The sequence below is a fragment of the Gadus chalcogrammus genome, chromosome 4, assembly GCF_026213295.1.
Source record: "Gadus chalcogrammus isolate NIFS_2021 chromosome 4, NIFS_Gcha_1.0, whole genome shotgun sequence".
In the NCBI taxonomy this organism is placed as follows: domain Eukaryota; kingdom Metazoa; phylum Chordata; class Actinopteri; order Gadiformes; family Gadidae; genus Gadus; species Gadus chalcogrammus.
This window is the reverse complement of record NC_079415.1, coordinates 27437842-27452138: the sequence shown is the minus strand read 5'-3', so window position 1 is coordinate 27452138 and position 14297 is coordinate 27437842. Positions and strand designations below refer to the sequence as shown.

The following is a 14297-nucleotide window of genomic DNA, read 5'->3' as shown; positions in this document are numbered from 1 at the left end:
ACGTAGGCTACAACACAGACAACTTCACTGATCGCTCGCCAACTGGTTCGGACCACTAGCTTTGGCGCCAATTGCTGGTCGTAACAAGTAGTCTGAGTGAGCGACCATGGTCAGTCGACCCAGATCACTGAATTGGCTACTACAACCCTTTCTCTTCTCAGGTGTTGTGCAGCATTGGTATGCACTCCCTGTCGTGAAATGCACTTTTATTGGGAAAAACAAAACAAATAGGTTACGATAAGGCAAATGGGGACATGCAATTAAAACAAGGACTGAGCACACAACTTAATTGAAATGATTGAGGTTTATATGGTTGATATTATTTATGTGATTCTCAAATCAATAATAAGAACTTCTGGGTGAATCTCTTTTTTCCTATAGTGAGGTGCTCCATAGTTTTGTTTTTTGTCCTTTCTGTTCAATGTCTCACACCTCAAGAGATCGATTTAGTTCGAGAATAACATATTGTATTTCCCCTCTCTAAAACGCAACTCTTCTAAAGAGCGAGAATCAAGGATGATCTCTTCTTCTCTTCTATTACCTAAAAAAAAGAATCGCGGTGGGACATGTTCACGACAGGTGCATATCACAGCCCAAAACCGAGCTGGCCAGCACACAAACACATACACCCACACACACACACACACACCACACACACACACACACACACACACACACACACCACACACACACACACACACACACACACACACACACACCACACACACACACACATACACACTATTCGCCTTGTACACTTTAATCACCAGGGGGGGCCCACTCACATCACATGGTACAATACTGTCACCACAGCCAATCTGTCCCTCCTTTACTTATAAGCTGAGACCGGGGTCGTGAAACATCCCTTTCATGGACGCTCCCTGCAGAAATCCTCACATCAATCAACCCCCAAACCCTAACCCTAATAACCCTCCAATGACGTATTTAATTCCAGTCATGGTGGCTCAGAGAGCATGGGCAGTAGACGGTCTGAGGCTCAGCATGCGGCCCCACAGTGTAGGCCTTTAACAGCTTCAGAGGAAGATGCTGGGTGGTGTCTGCCCTGCAGCCAAGTCAAGCACTAATGTCATAGTATTGCAATAAGACAATATGAAGGAACACCGGTAAGGGCTTGTCAAACTCAATGGCTGGGTGGAGTTAGGTGTCATCTAGGCAGAAAGATCCAACATGTCTGGAAAAGTAGATCCTATCCTGCTGAATCATTGTACAGAAAGCAGTTAAAATTGTCGCCAAATCAGGGCTATTGCTCTAATTGCTCTGATTAAGTTATATTGTTGAATTCAAACAACAATCTAACTTGTTGAGTGCCCAGAAACCAACCAATAGGATGAGAGAAGGTGCATCTAATCCCTTGTTTTGATAACCCGAGCCGAATGCCTGAGGCCTACAGTTTCGGCCAATATCTTGACTCCACATCTCCAGCAGTGACGGTGAGGCCCTGAGAGCTCGGCACACCGCCGCCTCTCACACGCAGCGGCCTGCAACACGAACGGTCGTTCCACACCTCACTCGGAGCTCCCTGTGAATCGCTATGGACTTCCGATGGCCAAATTAGGAGTTAGCAAGGTGAAGAGAAACGCCGCAATACAAAGAAAAAAAATCACGTCTGGAGGGATCGTGATTCCTTGGCAACGTCTGTCAAGACGCCGCCCCCCTCTCCCCCCCAAAAAAGAGACTAACACACCGAGGGGTTCCCAGCAGCGATGAAGATCCGTGTGGTCCAGATCTGGGGGTTTCTGATGACGGTGCTGGGCTGGATCTTCGTGGCCTGCACCATAGCCATGGAGGCTGGAAGATCACCTCCATTGGTGGGATGGGGGGCTCGTCAATCATCAAGATAGCCTGGTTCTGGTCCAGCCTTTGGCGGGGCTTGCTTCACCGACTCCACGGCCGTCACCAACTGCTACGACTTCCCCCGTGCTCTGGTCCGTGGATGGTGGGTGAGACGTGTCTGGTGTTCGTTGGTAGAAGTTGAAGTGTGTCTGAACGATCTGGGGCACTTTTGAAACAGGGCATGTTTCTGTAAATTATTGACCCAAAAAAAAAAATGGATTTAGTTTGTATAGACCATGATCAGTGGCTAGTTGGGTTTCGTATTTGGGTGAAGGAGGAGTCTTAGAGACACAACTTGCCACTTGTAACTCTTTTAGGTTATTTTAGGTTTGTGCAGTGTGTGGAATGTTTACAGTGAAGGGTCATTCATGCAATGTTGGCACACAGTTTCAGTCCATTAAATTTCCCATACATAGTACTATATTGGCCTATTCCTGGGTCCTGCCTTTGGTCTCATCCTTCGACCTTGTTCTGCAACACCCGTTTTCTTCCATCATTGAAATTTCCGTCTATCTGCTGCCCCCTGCAGGCCACATCCAGATAGTGCGTGGGCTGCTAATGGGGTCGCTGGCGGGGGCGCGCTGGGCTTCGTGCTCAGCATGATGGGCATGGAATGCACCTTCCTGGGTGGGAAGGAGAGCCCAAACACAGGAAGGTCTACGCAGGGGGATGCTTCCACATACTCAGCGGTAAGCAGCTGGGAACCAGAGGAGTGTAAACTAGGATAGGTGTCCCAGAGACATGAAACAACCCAGTTGTACATTTGCAATGTTTTATTAAATTCCTGGACCAGTATTTCATAATCAACTCTAGTGTTTTCGAGCCAACTAGCAATCTAGTTGCAATCTATTTAATTCAACAAGTAACATGTTGAAGTGCCTGACTCACTGTGGAGGAAAGGGGTTGTGCCAAAACATGGTAGGGATTGCATTGAACATGGACTTCCTTATCCGAGCAAAGATTCAATATTGCTAAAACACAAATAGCTGCACTCTCCATTTTTATTATTTAATGAAGAAAGCTAACCATAATAAAGTGCAACCAATATTGCTCAATCAAAGGTTGAAATGTATTTTTCTAAACTTATCAAATAGTTTTTTTCTTAAATGTATATAACGACCTTATGTAATTCTGAAATCTGAAGTGAATGCTTTTGTGAACCTCAGGTATCCTGTCAACGTGCGGGTATGTGTCTATGCCCAGTACGTCTCTGGAGAAATACTTCAACCCCCATTTTGAAGGACTGAAGTAGGTCAAGAAGTCATCTTCGTTGTTAGCTCAATGAATCATATATTACATTGTTAAACAATATCATTTCTTCAACTGCATTGTGAATGACAGTTAACTCATTTACTCTCTCTCCTCTCTCTTTCTCTCTGTCTCTCTCTCACACTCCTCTCTCTCTCTCTCTGTCTCTCTCTCTCTCTCAGTCATACTCTCTCTCTCTCTCTCTCTCTCTCTCTCTCTACCCCTCTCTGTCTCTCTCTCTCCTCTGTCTCTCTCTCTCACTCTCTCTATCCCTCTATCTTTCACCCTCACCCTCTCTCTGTGTCTTCCCCCCTCTCTCTCTATCCCTCACCTTTTCTACGTATGTTTAACCTCTCTCTCGCTCATCACCCTCTCTATCTCCCTCTCTCCTTCTCCTCCCCCCCCCCCTCTCTCTCTCTCTCTCTCTCTCTAGGTTTGACCTGGGGACCCCTCTCTTCCTGGGCTGGGTTGGCTCTGCGTTTCACATTACTGGCGGATGTTTTTAACCTGTGGGCCTCATGCAAGCCGCTGTGTGGAGGAAAAGTGACGTAAGCGTCCCCCCGTGTGCGCACACACACACACACACGCACACACACACACACACACACACACACATACACACACACACACACACACACACACACACACACACACACACAAACACACACACACATCACACACACACACACACACACATCAAACACACATCACCACAACACAACACACACACACACACACACACACCACACCACACACAAACACACAACACACACACACAAATATACACACAAACAGACCACACAATAGATTATTGATAGCTCTTTTTTTTCTCTGATAAGAAGATCCTGTGTTTCAAGGTTAGCTGTGGGTGTCGGGTTACTTGTTGTGATGTCTGAACTCCCACGATGCCTCTCACTACCTATGATAATAATTCCTATACTCTGCGCTCTGTGTAGTGGTTGTTTTTGAAAGAGGGTGTGCAGCCCATCCATTTTCTATCCCGTTTGGATAAATGTTTGGCTAAATGATTCAAGTAAAATTGAAATACTTGTTACCATGGTACATCGCTTTGCCGTGTATAGTTTATAAGGGGGAAGTTAAAGCTATGGTAGGCAACTGATTTTAGAATACTCAGTCAAAAAATTTAAGAAATCCGGTATCTGTGGCAGGTTGTAAGGCCTACCACTCTGTCTACTCGCCCTCTAGGCTAAAGCTAGCGAGCTAGTCAAGTATTTTTGGTAAGTGGCTTTAGACATAGGCCTGAAGAGAAGGTTGGGATTTTTACGGTTAGATTCTTTCCAAATCTTGCTGACTTGTTTTCTCCAAATTGCCTACCCAAAGCTGGTAGGGTAAGATGAAGATTGCTGAACCAATGAAAAAAATCCCGCTTATAAAGTTCGACTTTCCCTTTGAAGGACTATCGTGATTCCCGCCGTTCTTGAGCTTCCTGAGACGACAACGGCCTTGTCCACCGTGTCTGAGATCCCTCCAATAGCAAGGTCTCCACCTCCTCCACCTCCTCCTCCTCTTCTCCACTGCTCGTTCCGATTGTCCGGATCTCGTCGAGGGCCGAACATTCCTCCGGGTCTTCCAGGTCTTCCGAGGTCATCATCCGGGTCTTCCAGGTCGGCGGGGCGGCCCTCTCGGTCCCGGGCCGCCAGGGTCATCAGCCTCGAGTCGGGCCGCTCGTCGAGGGTCCAGCCGGTCGTCTCGCTCCAGCGGGGCTGGGGGCGCTGGGACAGTATCGTCTCGGGTCCGCTGGGTCCAGGAGTGACCGCATACCCTTCTTGAATACCAACTACGTTGGAAATATATTTAAAGGTGACATATCATACCAACAGGTGTGAGTGGGATTAACCGTTACAAAGCCGATTTGAAATCTGCCTCTTCTGACTCACAGGTGGCGTGTCCCACCTGTGATGTGTGACAGATAGATTGTGCAACGTTTGCTGCAGTCCGCTGGTAGGCTGGTAGACTGATCTATCCAGCACACATCTAGGTGACACGCCCACTTGTGATGTCAGAAAGAGGCCGATTTTCAAAAATGCTTGGAACGGCTAATCACACTCACACCTGGTATAAATATGTCACCTGTAAATACAATAGTGTGCAATTACATTACAGGTTCTCTCCAGATACGATTGTGCGTTTTTGTCGACCGTGAATCTGAATGGATGTTGGATATTGTTTTTGCTTGATCAATTAGTTTGGGCATTGGGTTTATTGGTTTCTATTCATGCATTTCTGTTCATTCCGTCCTGGGGATAGTGAATAGGGCTTGTCTGGTCATCTTCACTGTATTTTTTTATCATTCCTCAAACACTCCTTTAAGTCCTCAACTCCTCCCTGTTGTCCTCAACCCCTGCTCATCAGTGGGAAACCAAAGAAAAAAAAATATTAGCCACTAAATAATTTATTGTTCCCATACCACCAAAATGTAGAATATTTAGATTTTTATATATTTTTGGCCCATTGACCATAAAGGAACTGGTTAGGGTAAGACATGTGTAGATAGGTACGGAGTGTCACAGCACTATTACATTTACGTTAGGTTTATTATAATACACCGTACAACTAGGATTACGATCCAAAATGTCAGCCGCTCTGGAGCCACGTGGAAAGATTTCTCCAGAACGTAATGGGGATATTGTTTGACACAACAGCCTAATGCTTGAATTGTTTCAATAAAGAGGATATCAATGCTAGGAAGCTATTGGGAAACCTTTACTGTACTTTCTACCAAAGATTCAAAGTTATGCTATATATTGGTTTGCCAATGATGTACATAAATAAAACTGAATAAATACCTTTTGTGGTCAAATGCTATATCATCTTTGATTTCAAGTGTATGAATATCGTAAAATTATAAAATCTTCAGAAACCCCAAGATTTCATCTATTTCATTCATGGTAAATGTTCAAAAATTTCAAGAAACTTTGCTGTAGATAAAGAACACCCTATTTTATATATGACTAGCCACAATGATCAGACAATAGACGAAAAACCTCCACAGTATAACAAGCCTTCACATCTGAGGACTTTCTGAAGCGCCGACTGAAGTGGGGCTCTCCTTTAGGCCTGTAGCAGCTGAGGGCAGCTCAGGTGTACCCTGTTAGCCCTAACGAGGTGTCTGACGCAAAGGAACCCTGGAAATGAATCTGTCGGAAATGGAAAATCTAAATGGACAAAATGCAATGACATTATTAAAACACTAATCGACAACCCTGGCACTTTGACTTTGTCTCCTAGTCCATTTCAGGGTATTAGTGTGTGATGATGTGGGGGCCGTCAGGCCCAAGGGCCCAACCAGAAGGGACTAAACTCCACTCTGATTAACCCTTGAATAATCATTGCCTTTTTTGCAATTTACAATTAATTATTCATTTGATTGGATCCTTGTTATTGTTACTTTTTTTTGTTCCTCGACCGTTTAGCTACTCTAGATTAGACAGAGTGATGTCATCTTCAAATAACATGGGGCATATGAAACTCTCTCTCTAAGCAAGAAATTTGAGAGGGGTTGGCTACGATTACAGATAAAAGGACATTCCCACTTCCACTCGTGGGAAAGTGTTGGGTCAAATGCTTACTGGGCAAAACAACTAAAAGACGTGATGAAGACCGACTGGTTTAACCAGCCCGCATCAGCATTTTGACGCTCAACACCTGATCTCAGTTTATCCAAGCTTGACTTGTCTTGAAAGCATTTTACAACTGTCTTCTCTCTCCATTGCCCATGGTCTTTTAACCATTAAATCACAGTAGCATTTTCCAGATTCCTCCTTTTGTTGCTGTTGGATTTTATTCTATTTGATTAGGGGTGGACGGCCACGATGAAGTACAGGACCGTGGTGATGTACTTGGAGGTGGGCTGCTTCGTGTCGTGTCTGTGCGGCTGGGTCCTGGTTTGCTCCACCTTGCCCACGGAGTACTGGAACTTCTCTGAGGTGGGCAGCACCGTCCTAACCACCGCCAACTACTTCTCAAATCTGTGGATGGACTGCATCTCGGACACCACGGGCGTCTCCGACTGCAAGTACTACCCCTCCATGCTGGGACTCTCCGGTAGGCGTCAGACGTCGGCCAGTCGTCACTGTTTAGCGGGCCTGTATTAGGTATCAGTGGGCCTTATTTCATGTGATTAAATAGGCCCACCAGAGATTTTTTACCTTTACAAAGAAAGGTAAAGCGTCTCCATAAAGATTAAAAAAATAAAAGGAAAGCGTGAAATGAGCGGTAGGCGTGATCAGTGTTAAAAAATAATTTGAGATGCTGCTTCCGCTTGTATTTTTTATTGAATAAAATGTAAAAATCAAAAGCTAACCATGAAAAACGTTACGACCTGTAAAGTTATGGTTCAGATCTAATTATTGTGTGGGTCTACTTCAATGTGTGTTTCAGAACTTGAGCAAAGTTACGTTCAGATTTTTAATCAAACAATGATTTAGACAGTAATAACAAATTGAGGATTAACAAAGGGAAACAAAGGGTTCTGCTAAGGGCCCAGATTAAGGGGCAACCTGTGGGGCCCCTGAGAGCCTGAATACTTTTAATTAGAAAGGCCACGGTTAGTGATTGGATTTTACTACATGTCAACACTCTCCTCTTATAATCCCCCCCGGCCCCATTCAAGTTCTTGTTCGACATTGTGCTTCCATTGGCTGAGCTGGCCCCTCGTAGCGTCAGTAGTTCTATATCCAAAATTACTGTCTACGCCCGTGCGGAATGGCTATTGATGGCATGACGTGCTGTTATTATAAGTAGGCTAATGTTTTTCCCTTTAGGGTATGGGGGCCCCCCCTGGGCTTCTGGGCCAAAAGCACGAAACTAGGAAACTATAATATATGCAGCGGTAAAATGAATGAAGTAGGCATAATTAAATATATAATTATTATAAATAAATATGTAGGCCTATAAAGATATATCCCCGAAATAAATAAATGTTACAGATCGATTTACTTTAATTTCCTTTCCTCTGTTTTTACTTAGATAACGCTCCTCTGGGTGCATTGTGTGTGTCGGACAAATGGTTCGCTTCCTCAACCGTCTTGTGTCCTCCAGCGTTCCTCCACGCGTGCCGCGCGCTGGCCGTGGCGTCCGTCGCCACCGGCTTCTTCGGCGGCGTCCTGACGCTCATCGGGATGAAGTGCACCAAGATCGGCGGCTCGGAGCTCGCCAACGCCCGGGTCACCTTCGCAGGAGCGGTCACGTATTTTGTATCAGGTAAAAAAAAAAAAAATGGGTTTCAAGCCCACCTGTGATTGACAGGGAAAATGGGTTCCCCGAACCAATCGTGAAAGAGATGCCCATTTTGCTCAGAAATGTACGTAAACTCCAAACCAAATAGGAATAGATATATATAAATCACACTGTAATAGAGCTCCTTAATGTAACCTATGGGGGACAGCTGGGGACAGCACGTGTCACAGTGACGCTTAAAAATAAGCAGTTGACGTGACGTCACAGATCATGCACGCAATGGCACTTTTAAACCTTTCGAGGGAGTCTTCAACAATGCAAAACCATCTTCAAGTAAAATGGAAGTTTAAACCCTTTAAACCCTAAACAACAACTATATTAATTAAGTTTAATTGATTAAATATCATTAATTTCTTTATCGCTTTATTATTACTCTATCGTAATGAAATATAGCCTACCAGTAAAATCAGCAGTATATCAAATATAATCCTATATTTCGCTTCCTCCTAGGTCTCTGTGGGATGGTCACCTACTCACTTTGGGGCAACCGAGTCGTTAGCGAGTTCAAGGATCCAAACTTTGTGTCACAGAAGTGAGTAAGGTGTTGCTTCTGTGGCAAGCAGTCATTTGACTGAACTTTTTGTTTTCTGTTTCTGTTGACAGAAAACAGAACCGTGAGACACGTTTCCATGTAGGAATGAAAGGTCACAAAGCTAACTTGTGCTGTATTGAAAAAAACGCTTAGGCCAACCGGTTAGCCGAGCTAGTTTGCATATCACTGTTGCACAGCCAGTAAGACAGGACATGAAATCAGTAACTGCAAGGTACTGAATACATTGTGAATATATCTATATCTTTTTTTTTACCAAAAATAGTGAAATAGTTATTCATATTTTATTTTTCAATGGAAATTCCAGCCATGAACACAATCTCTTAACAGACTCGCTATCTGCTATCTCTGCGGGTCAGGTTTGAGCTGGGGGCGGCGGTCTTCGTGGGCTGGGGCGGATCCAGCCTCCTGCTTGTTGGAGGGGCCTTTTGAGCTATCTCTCTGGCAGAGAGGGCCTACACTTCAGGTAAAACGACCAGTTTAACAGTGCAACTCACCATTGATTACTAAAGTTCTTTAGTGGGTACTTTTGTCAAACGTAAATCACACTGAATTCATTGTTTTTCGTATTTTTTCTTTTGACAATTTTGTGGATTTGCTTAAAACTCACCATCATTCATCACCCAATCAAACTAAAAATAGTCTGATTTATTTAGATACAAACTTTATCGTCAAATATCTTAAAGCTTATACTTCAGCGAGCTCCGGTGACCCCAAATGCATTTCCCCTAGAGTTTTGGGAACACTCTTTTAGGGCATCCTGCTTACAGAGCGCTTACTTGTTGGACTGTGGACAGAGGGGATGGAAGCCATCACCTATTGGATGGGAGGCTAACACCCTACATGCCAATCAAAAAACCCATCCTAAATAACGCCCATTTCCGTTCCTCCAGTAGCGACAAGGGTCCGCGCCGACCCGCAACGTACGCCCAGGCCCTCCAGACGGACGTACGCAACGGCGGACTAGACGGACCTACGGACCACCTCTGTTCTACCAGGGCCGCGACAGCAGGGGGGTCCGGAGCACGAGGACCCCTGGGACCATCAGGACACCCAGGACCACCAGCCAGCCCAGGACCATCAACTTCCCCGGGAGCGAGGAGTTTGTATGACGGTCGCAGCCGCTTGGTCAGAGACTCATGAGTTTTTGTTTTTTTAAGCCTTTTGTAATACTTATTCGTGTTGTTGTATGAACTGGACTTTTTATTATTTTTTTGTTCTTTGTGTGTCAAGAAATGTTTCAAGATTGTTGGTCTGTGACTTATTTTTTTATGACTTGTTTTAACCTCTAACCCAAAAACATCTTACTTAACGTCAAACTGATTTATATGAATTTAAACAATATCTTATCTATCCCACTAATCCATCACTTAAGGTATCAAATTCACCATCAAAATGCCAACTGTAATCCTAACACAGACCCTCAATCCTACCTCAGCCAAAACACTAACCTTCTAATACTGGGCCCGCCCTAAGGATGCTGCAACCCTCCCCTGCCCAATGATTGGTCAGTCACCTGGTAGCAGATCCCTGATTGGTGAGCAACAAGAGCGAACTAGATTATCGTTAGCAGATTGGTGGTTCTTTGGGTTGATATTGTTGTTGTTTATGTAAATAAAGCAATTGAGACAAATTGCAACATAGGGCCTTCTCCCTAAACGTCTCATGTCGTTCTTTTACATTCTTTTTTGTTGTTTTTGAACATTCAATGGACAGAATGGAAATATTTAATTGAACAAAGAGCCCAATTTATTGCTTGTATGAATGTATAAAGGAGAAAATATCAACAAAATCTACAAAAAGATTCTGTCACATATAAATCGGACACTATAAAAGCAGTACCTATAGGGTAAAATAATCTCATAAATCATATATAAAGGGGTCATCAAAGACATTCCAGGGTTCATGTGGGGTCAGAACAGTAGGGTGTGCAATGCTAAATGTCTTCTGAGTCGCTGAAGTCGCTGAGTGAGATCAGGCTGCTCTTCAGCGTGCTGCCGGCCCCCGCGGTGTCCGTCACTCCTGAGAAACACGCGACCACAACGAATGAGCTTCGAGGGAATCTGTTAATTAATATATATATATAATAAACCCCCATCTATGGACTGTAACACCCCCCACCCTCCATGGGATCCTCACTGGACTATAACTTCTACCTTTGAGTGCAATATCCCTTTGTCACTTGATTCGTTTATCATTATCCTTTTAATACACTCAGTCATTTTAACCTGTTTAATACCAGCACTTTATGTTCTGTGAATATTTTAATGTTCCTATATTTATATGTCCACTCCCACCGTGAGCCAAGGTAACGAAGGGCCTTTAATATATGCACTGATGCTGTGTTTATTGAATGACAATGAAGCAAGTCTTTAAGTCTAAGTCTAACTATGTCATTTTTTTCTTCTGCAGCTGTTTACTCCATTAAAACATAGAATGCTTCTCAAGGAATAAATCACAACTGTCACGTGTCAATCCATACAGGGATTATTTTGCTATGAATCGATTTTTTTTTCTCGGTAATCTTTAAATAGCTTCATATCATCATATAGCTATAACTGTAGCTACTCTCAAGCCACAGAGGCTAATGGAAAACATTCATAGGTTTAATTAAAATAAATAAAGTACAGCGAGGCAATACAAATCTAGAGGTATTTAAACATGTTCACAATATTTCATGACAAATTGTGGTGTGGCCCCTTACCGGATTTCTGTCCCTTGCCCGTGGAGGTTCCCCAGACGCTAGTGCTGGACGAGTCCAGACTCTTCCTGGTCGGTGGGGGCCCCTTGGGGCCCGACTTGGGGAGAGCCAGGATGTGACCCGGCTCCTCCAGGGACGACACCGCCCAATCACTGCTCTCCTCTAGATCTGTGTACTAAAATAAATATAAATATTTAACAGAAGAACTCAATATGAAAATATCTAAAGAATGTACAGTAGGTCTGTTTGTGAGGAATAATTAATTAAAATATATATATAGAAAGTAATACAAATAAAACTATATGGCAAATTGCTCTTTAGATTCTTTATTTATTCTCTACTCCTACTTTTTATTCCCATTGTGAAGTTCCGGTGAGTGTCTAGATATCACTATACAAACAAAGTGTGTTATTATGAAAGGCACAGCGTCTTGCAACCACTGGTCTCGAGAAGAAAAGGGGCCCTCACCAGTAGCTCCTGAACTACATCCTCCTCCTCTGTTTTCTTTGTACTCTTCGGTGCGACGTTCACGCCCCCTGCTGGCCGTCGCCCGCCTCTCTCCGCCAGCTTGTTCTCCACTTTCACAGCCAACTCCCGCACCGTGGCCTCTGATTGGTTGAAAGTAGGGGTGTAACGGTACACAACAGTCACGGTTCGGTACGTACCTCGGTTTTGAAGTCACGGTACGGTACAGGACGGTTCGGTTCATAGTTATGGTGAAAAAACGGATTGCTTGACAGAACAAACATAACTTTAATTAGTAACGAATTAAACACAACAGTTTTAGCTGTCAGTATGAAACATACAAATAAAATGTGTAACAAATATAAAAAAAATACTGCAGCAATTCTCCAATAACCCTAACATAAAATTAATGAAAAATCCAGTGTTAATGCTCAGTCTAGGCTCTTTAAGCTGGTATGTAAACAAAGAGTATGTAAACTTTAAGGGTTTAAAGAAAATATTCCTGCAGCTCCTAAAATTCCTAAAGCTCTGAAGTTCTCATAAATATAAATATCAATCATTAAATAAAAGTGCAACTGCAGCCTTAACTTAAATCACAGCTTATGTATTTATAATCTATTGGTGTTTTCATTGCCTCTCGTAGGTCAGAGGCAATGAAACACCAATAGACCTGGTGATGGCATTTGCCCGTTCTGAATTCCCAGACAGGTGTAGGGTTGATTAAATAGTGTAGGGCTGGGTTTGAACGGTTTGAACAACTTTTTTTCATTTCGCAGCGGTGACAGTAACCCTGGATGGTGCTGTCACGTTAAAATTGTACCGGGGGCGAAAATTTTGTGCATGTTCGATGTGTTTTCCATTTGCATAGACGATCGCTGTTGAACAATGTCTGCACACAGCTTTCGACTTGTCCACTCGTCTTTCCCCATTGTGATAATTAACCTGGAATCCAAAGTTCTCCCACACTTGGGATTTAAATGACAGGGGGGCATCTTCAAGCTCCGGTTTTCTGTTGTCGCTCGCCATGCAGTTCGCTAGTAGACATCAATCCACACACAGTCGCGATCGCGCTCTGCTACTGCTACTACGTGCGGAGGTCGCGCACGTGCGAGCCGAGCCTAATAAGGCTAAACGGTCCGGGGGAACTCCGACTTCAAGTTTTAAGTTCCGCACCGTAAAACAAGCCTTTACATTCACCATATTAACGCTATGTACGCCGCATTTCGGACCGCGGTACACCTCTGTAACCGCACCGAAGTGCCTGTACCGTGACGGTTCGGTTCAAATACGTGTACCGTTACATCCCTAGTTGAAAGTGAACCGAGCTAATCAGGTTAAGCAAGATTTTATTTTTTCGATGGTTAACATCAATGGATTTTCTTTTATTAGCTAAGAAAAATTGAAGCACATTTAAAATATTTTTTTGCAGTTTCAGGATTAACCTCGTCAATAGTTCTGATCGTTATTGTCCTTTAATTTAAACAAAAAATAAAATAGGGAAGCTATGATATTGAAGTGATAGTTGTGTGTTCACATACCTTTGTCACGAATCATGAATCATGAATCGACCTAATGTGAGCCAAAAACAAACATTATCCAATGGTACACAACACTTTCAGCACTCACGTTTCACCGCGGGTCTCTTGTCCGTGCTGCCGTTCCGGTCCTCATAAGACTGTAGCCGCTTGGGGTCGATCTCTTGCAGCACGCTAACCTCAGACCAGTCGTCGTCATCGCTGTCCGAGCCTTAACGGCCGCCGCCTTCACGACGTTCCCGGCTGGTGCCCGTTGCTGATTGGGCGTGGAGGCGAGTGCGGGCCGCGCTGGAGTCTGCTGCCGTGCGACCGGGCTGGGTCTGCCGGCTGTGTTCTGGAGCACAACGGGGGCCCGCTGAGGTCTGGATGCTTGCGGGGACCGGCCCCTAGGGTCCTGAGAGCGCCCGCGCATCCTTCTTAGATCCTCCTCGTCCTCTTCCTCGTCGTCATCCTCAGTGTCCTCTTCCTCCTCTGAGTCTTCGTCTGAGCTGAAAGGAGGTGTCCTGAAGCTGAGAGTCGAGACGCATGATTAGCTTCAGTGCGATTAGCACTGCTAGCATTAGCACGGTTAGCATAATTGCTAGATTCATCATGTTACTTCCGTTGCTTATTATGAGAATTCCCATGCAAAGCCATGTCCCAGTGAATCTCGTGTTTTAGCGTAGACGACAGTGCGACCACTACT

At 44.2% G+C, this 14297-nt stretch overlaps 1 long non-coding RNA gene and 2 pseudogenes across 1 annotated transcript; 2 read left to right on the top strand and 1 right to left on the bottom strand.

Moving 5' to 3' along the window:
- Positions 1–1638: 1638 nt before the first annotated feature.
- On the top strand, positions 1639–4949 carry LOC130380960 (claudin-10-like; annotated as a pseudogene).
- A 1873-nt stretch (positions 4950–6822) lies between these two features.
- On the top strand, positions 6823–10023 carry LOC130380959 (claudin-10-like; annotated as a pseudogene).
- A 705-nt stretch (positions 10024–10728) lies between these two features.
- LOC130380268 (uncharacterized) lies at positions 10729–12574 on the bottom strand. Its single transcript, XR_008895248.1, has 3 exons — positions 12081–12574; positions 11616–11787; positions 10729–10933 (listed from the first exon to the last, which is right to left on the bottom strand). It is a non-coding gene; the product is annotated as an uncharacterized LOC130380268 (long non-coding RNA).
- Positions 12575–14297: the final 1723 nt, after the last annotated feature.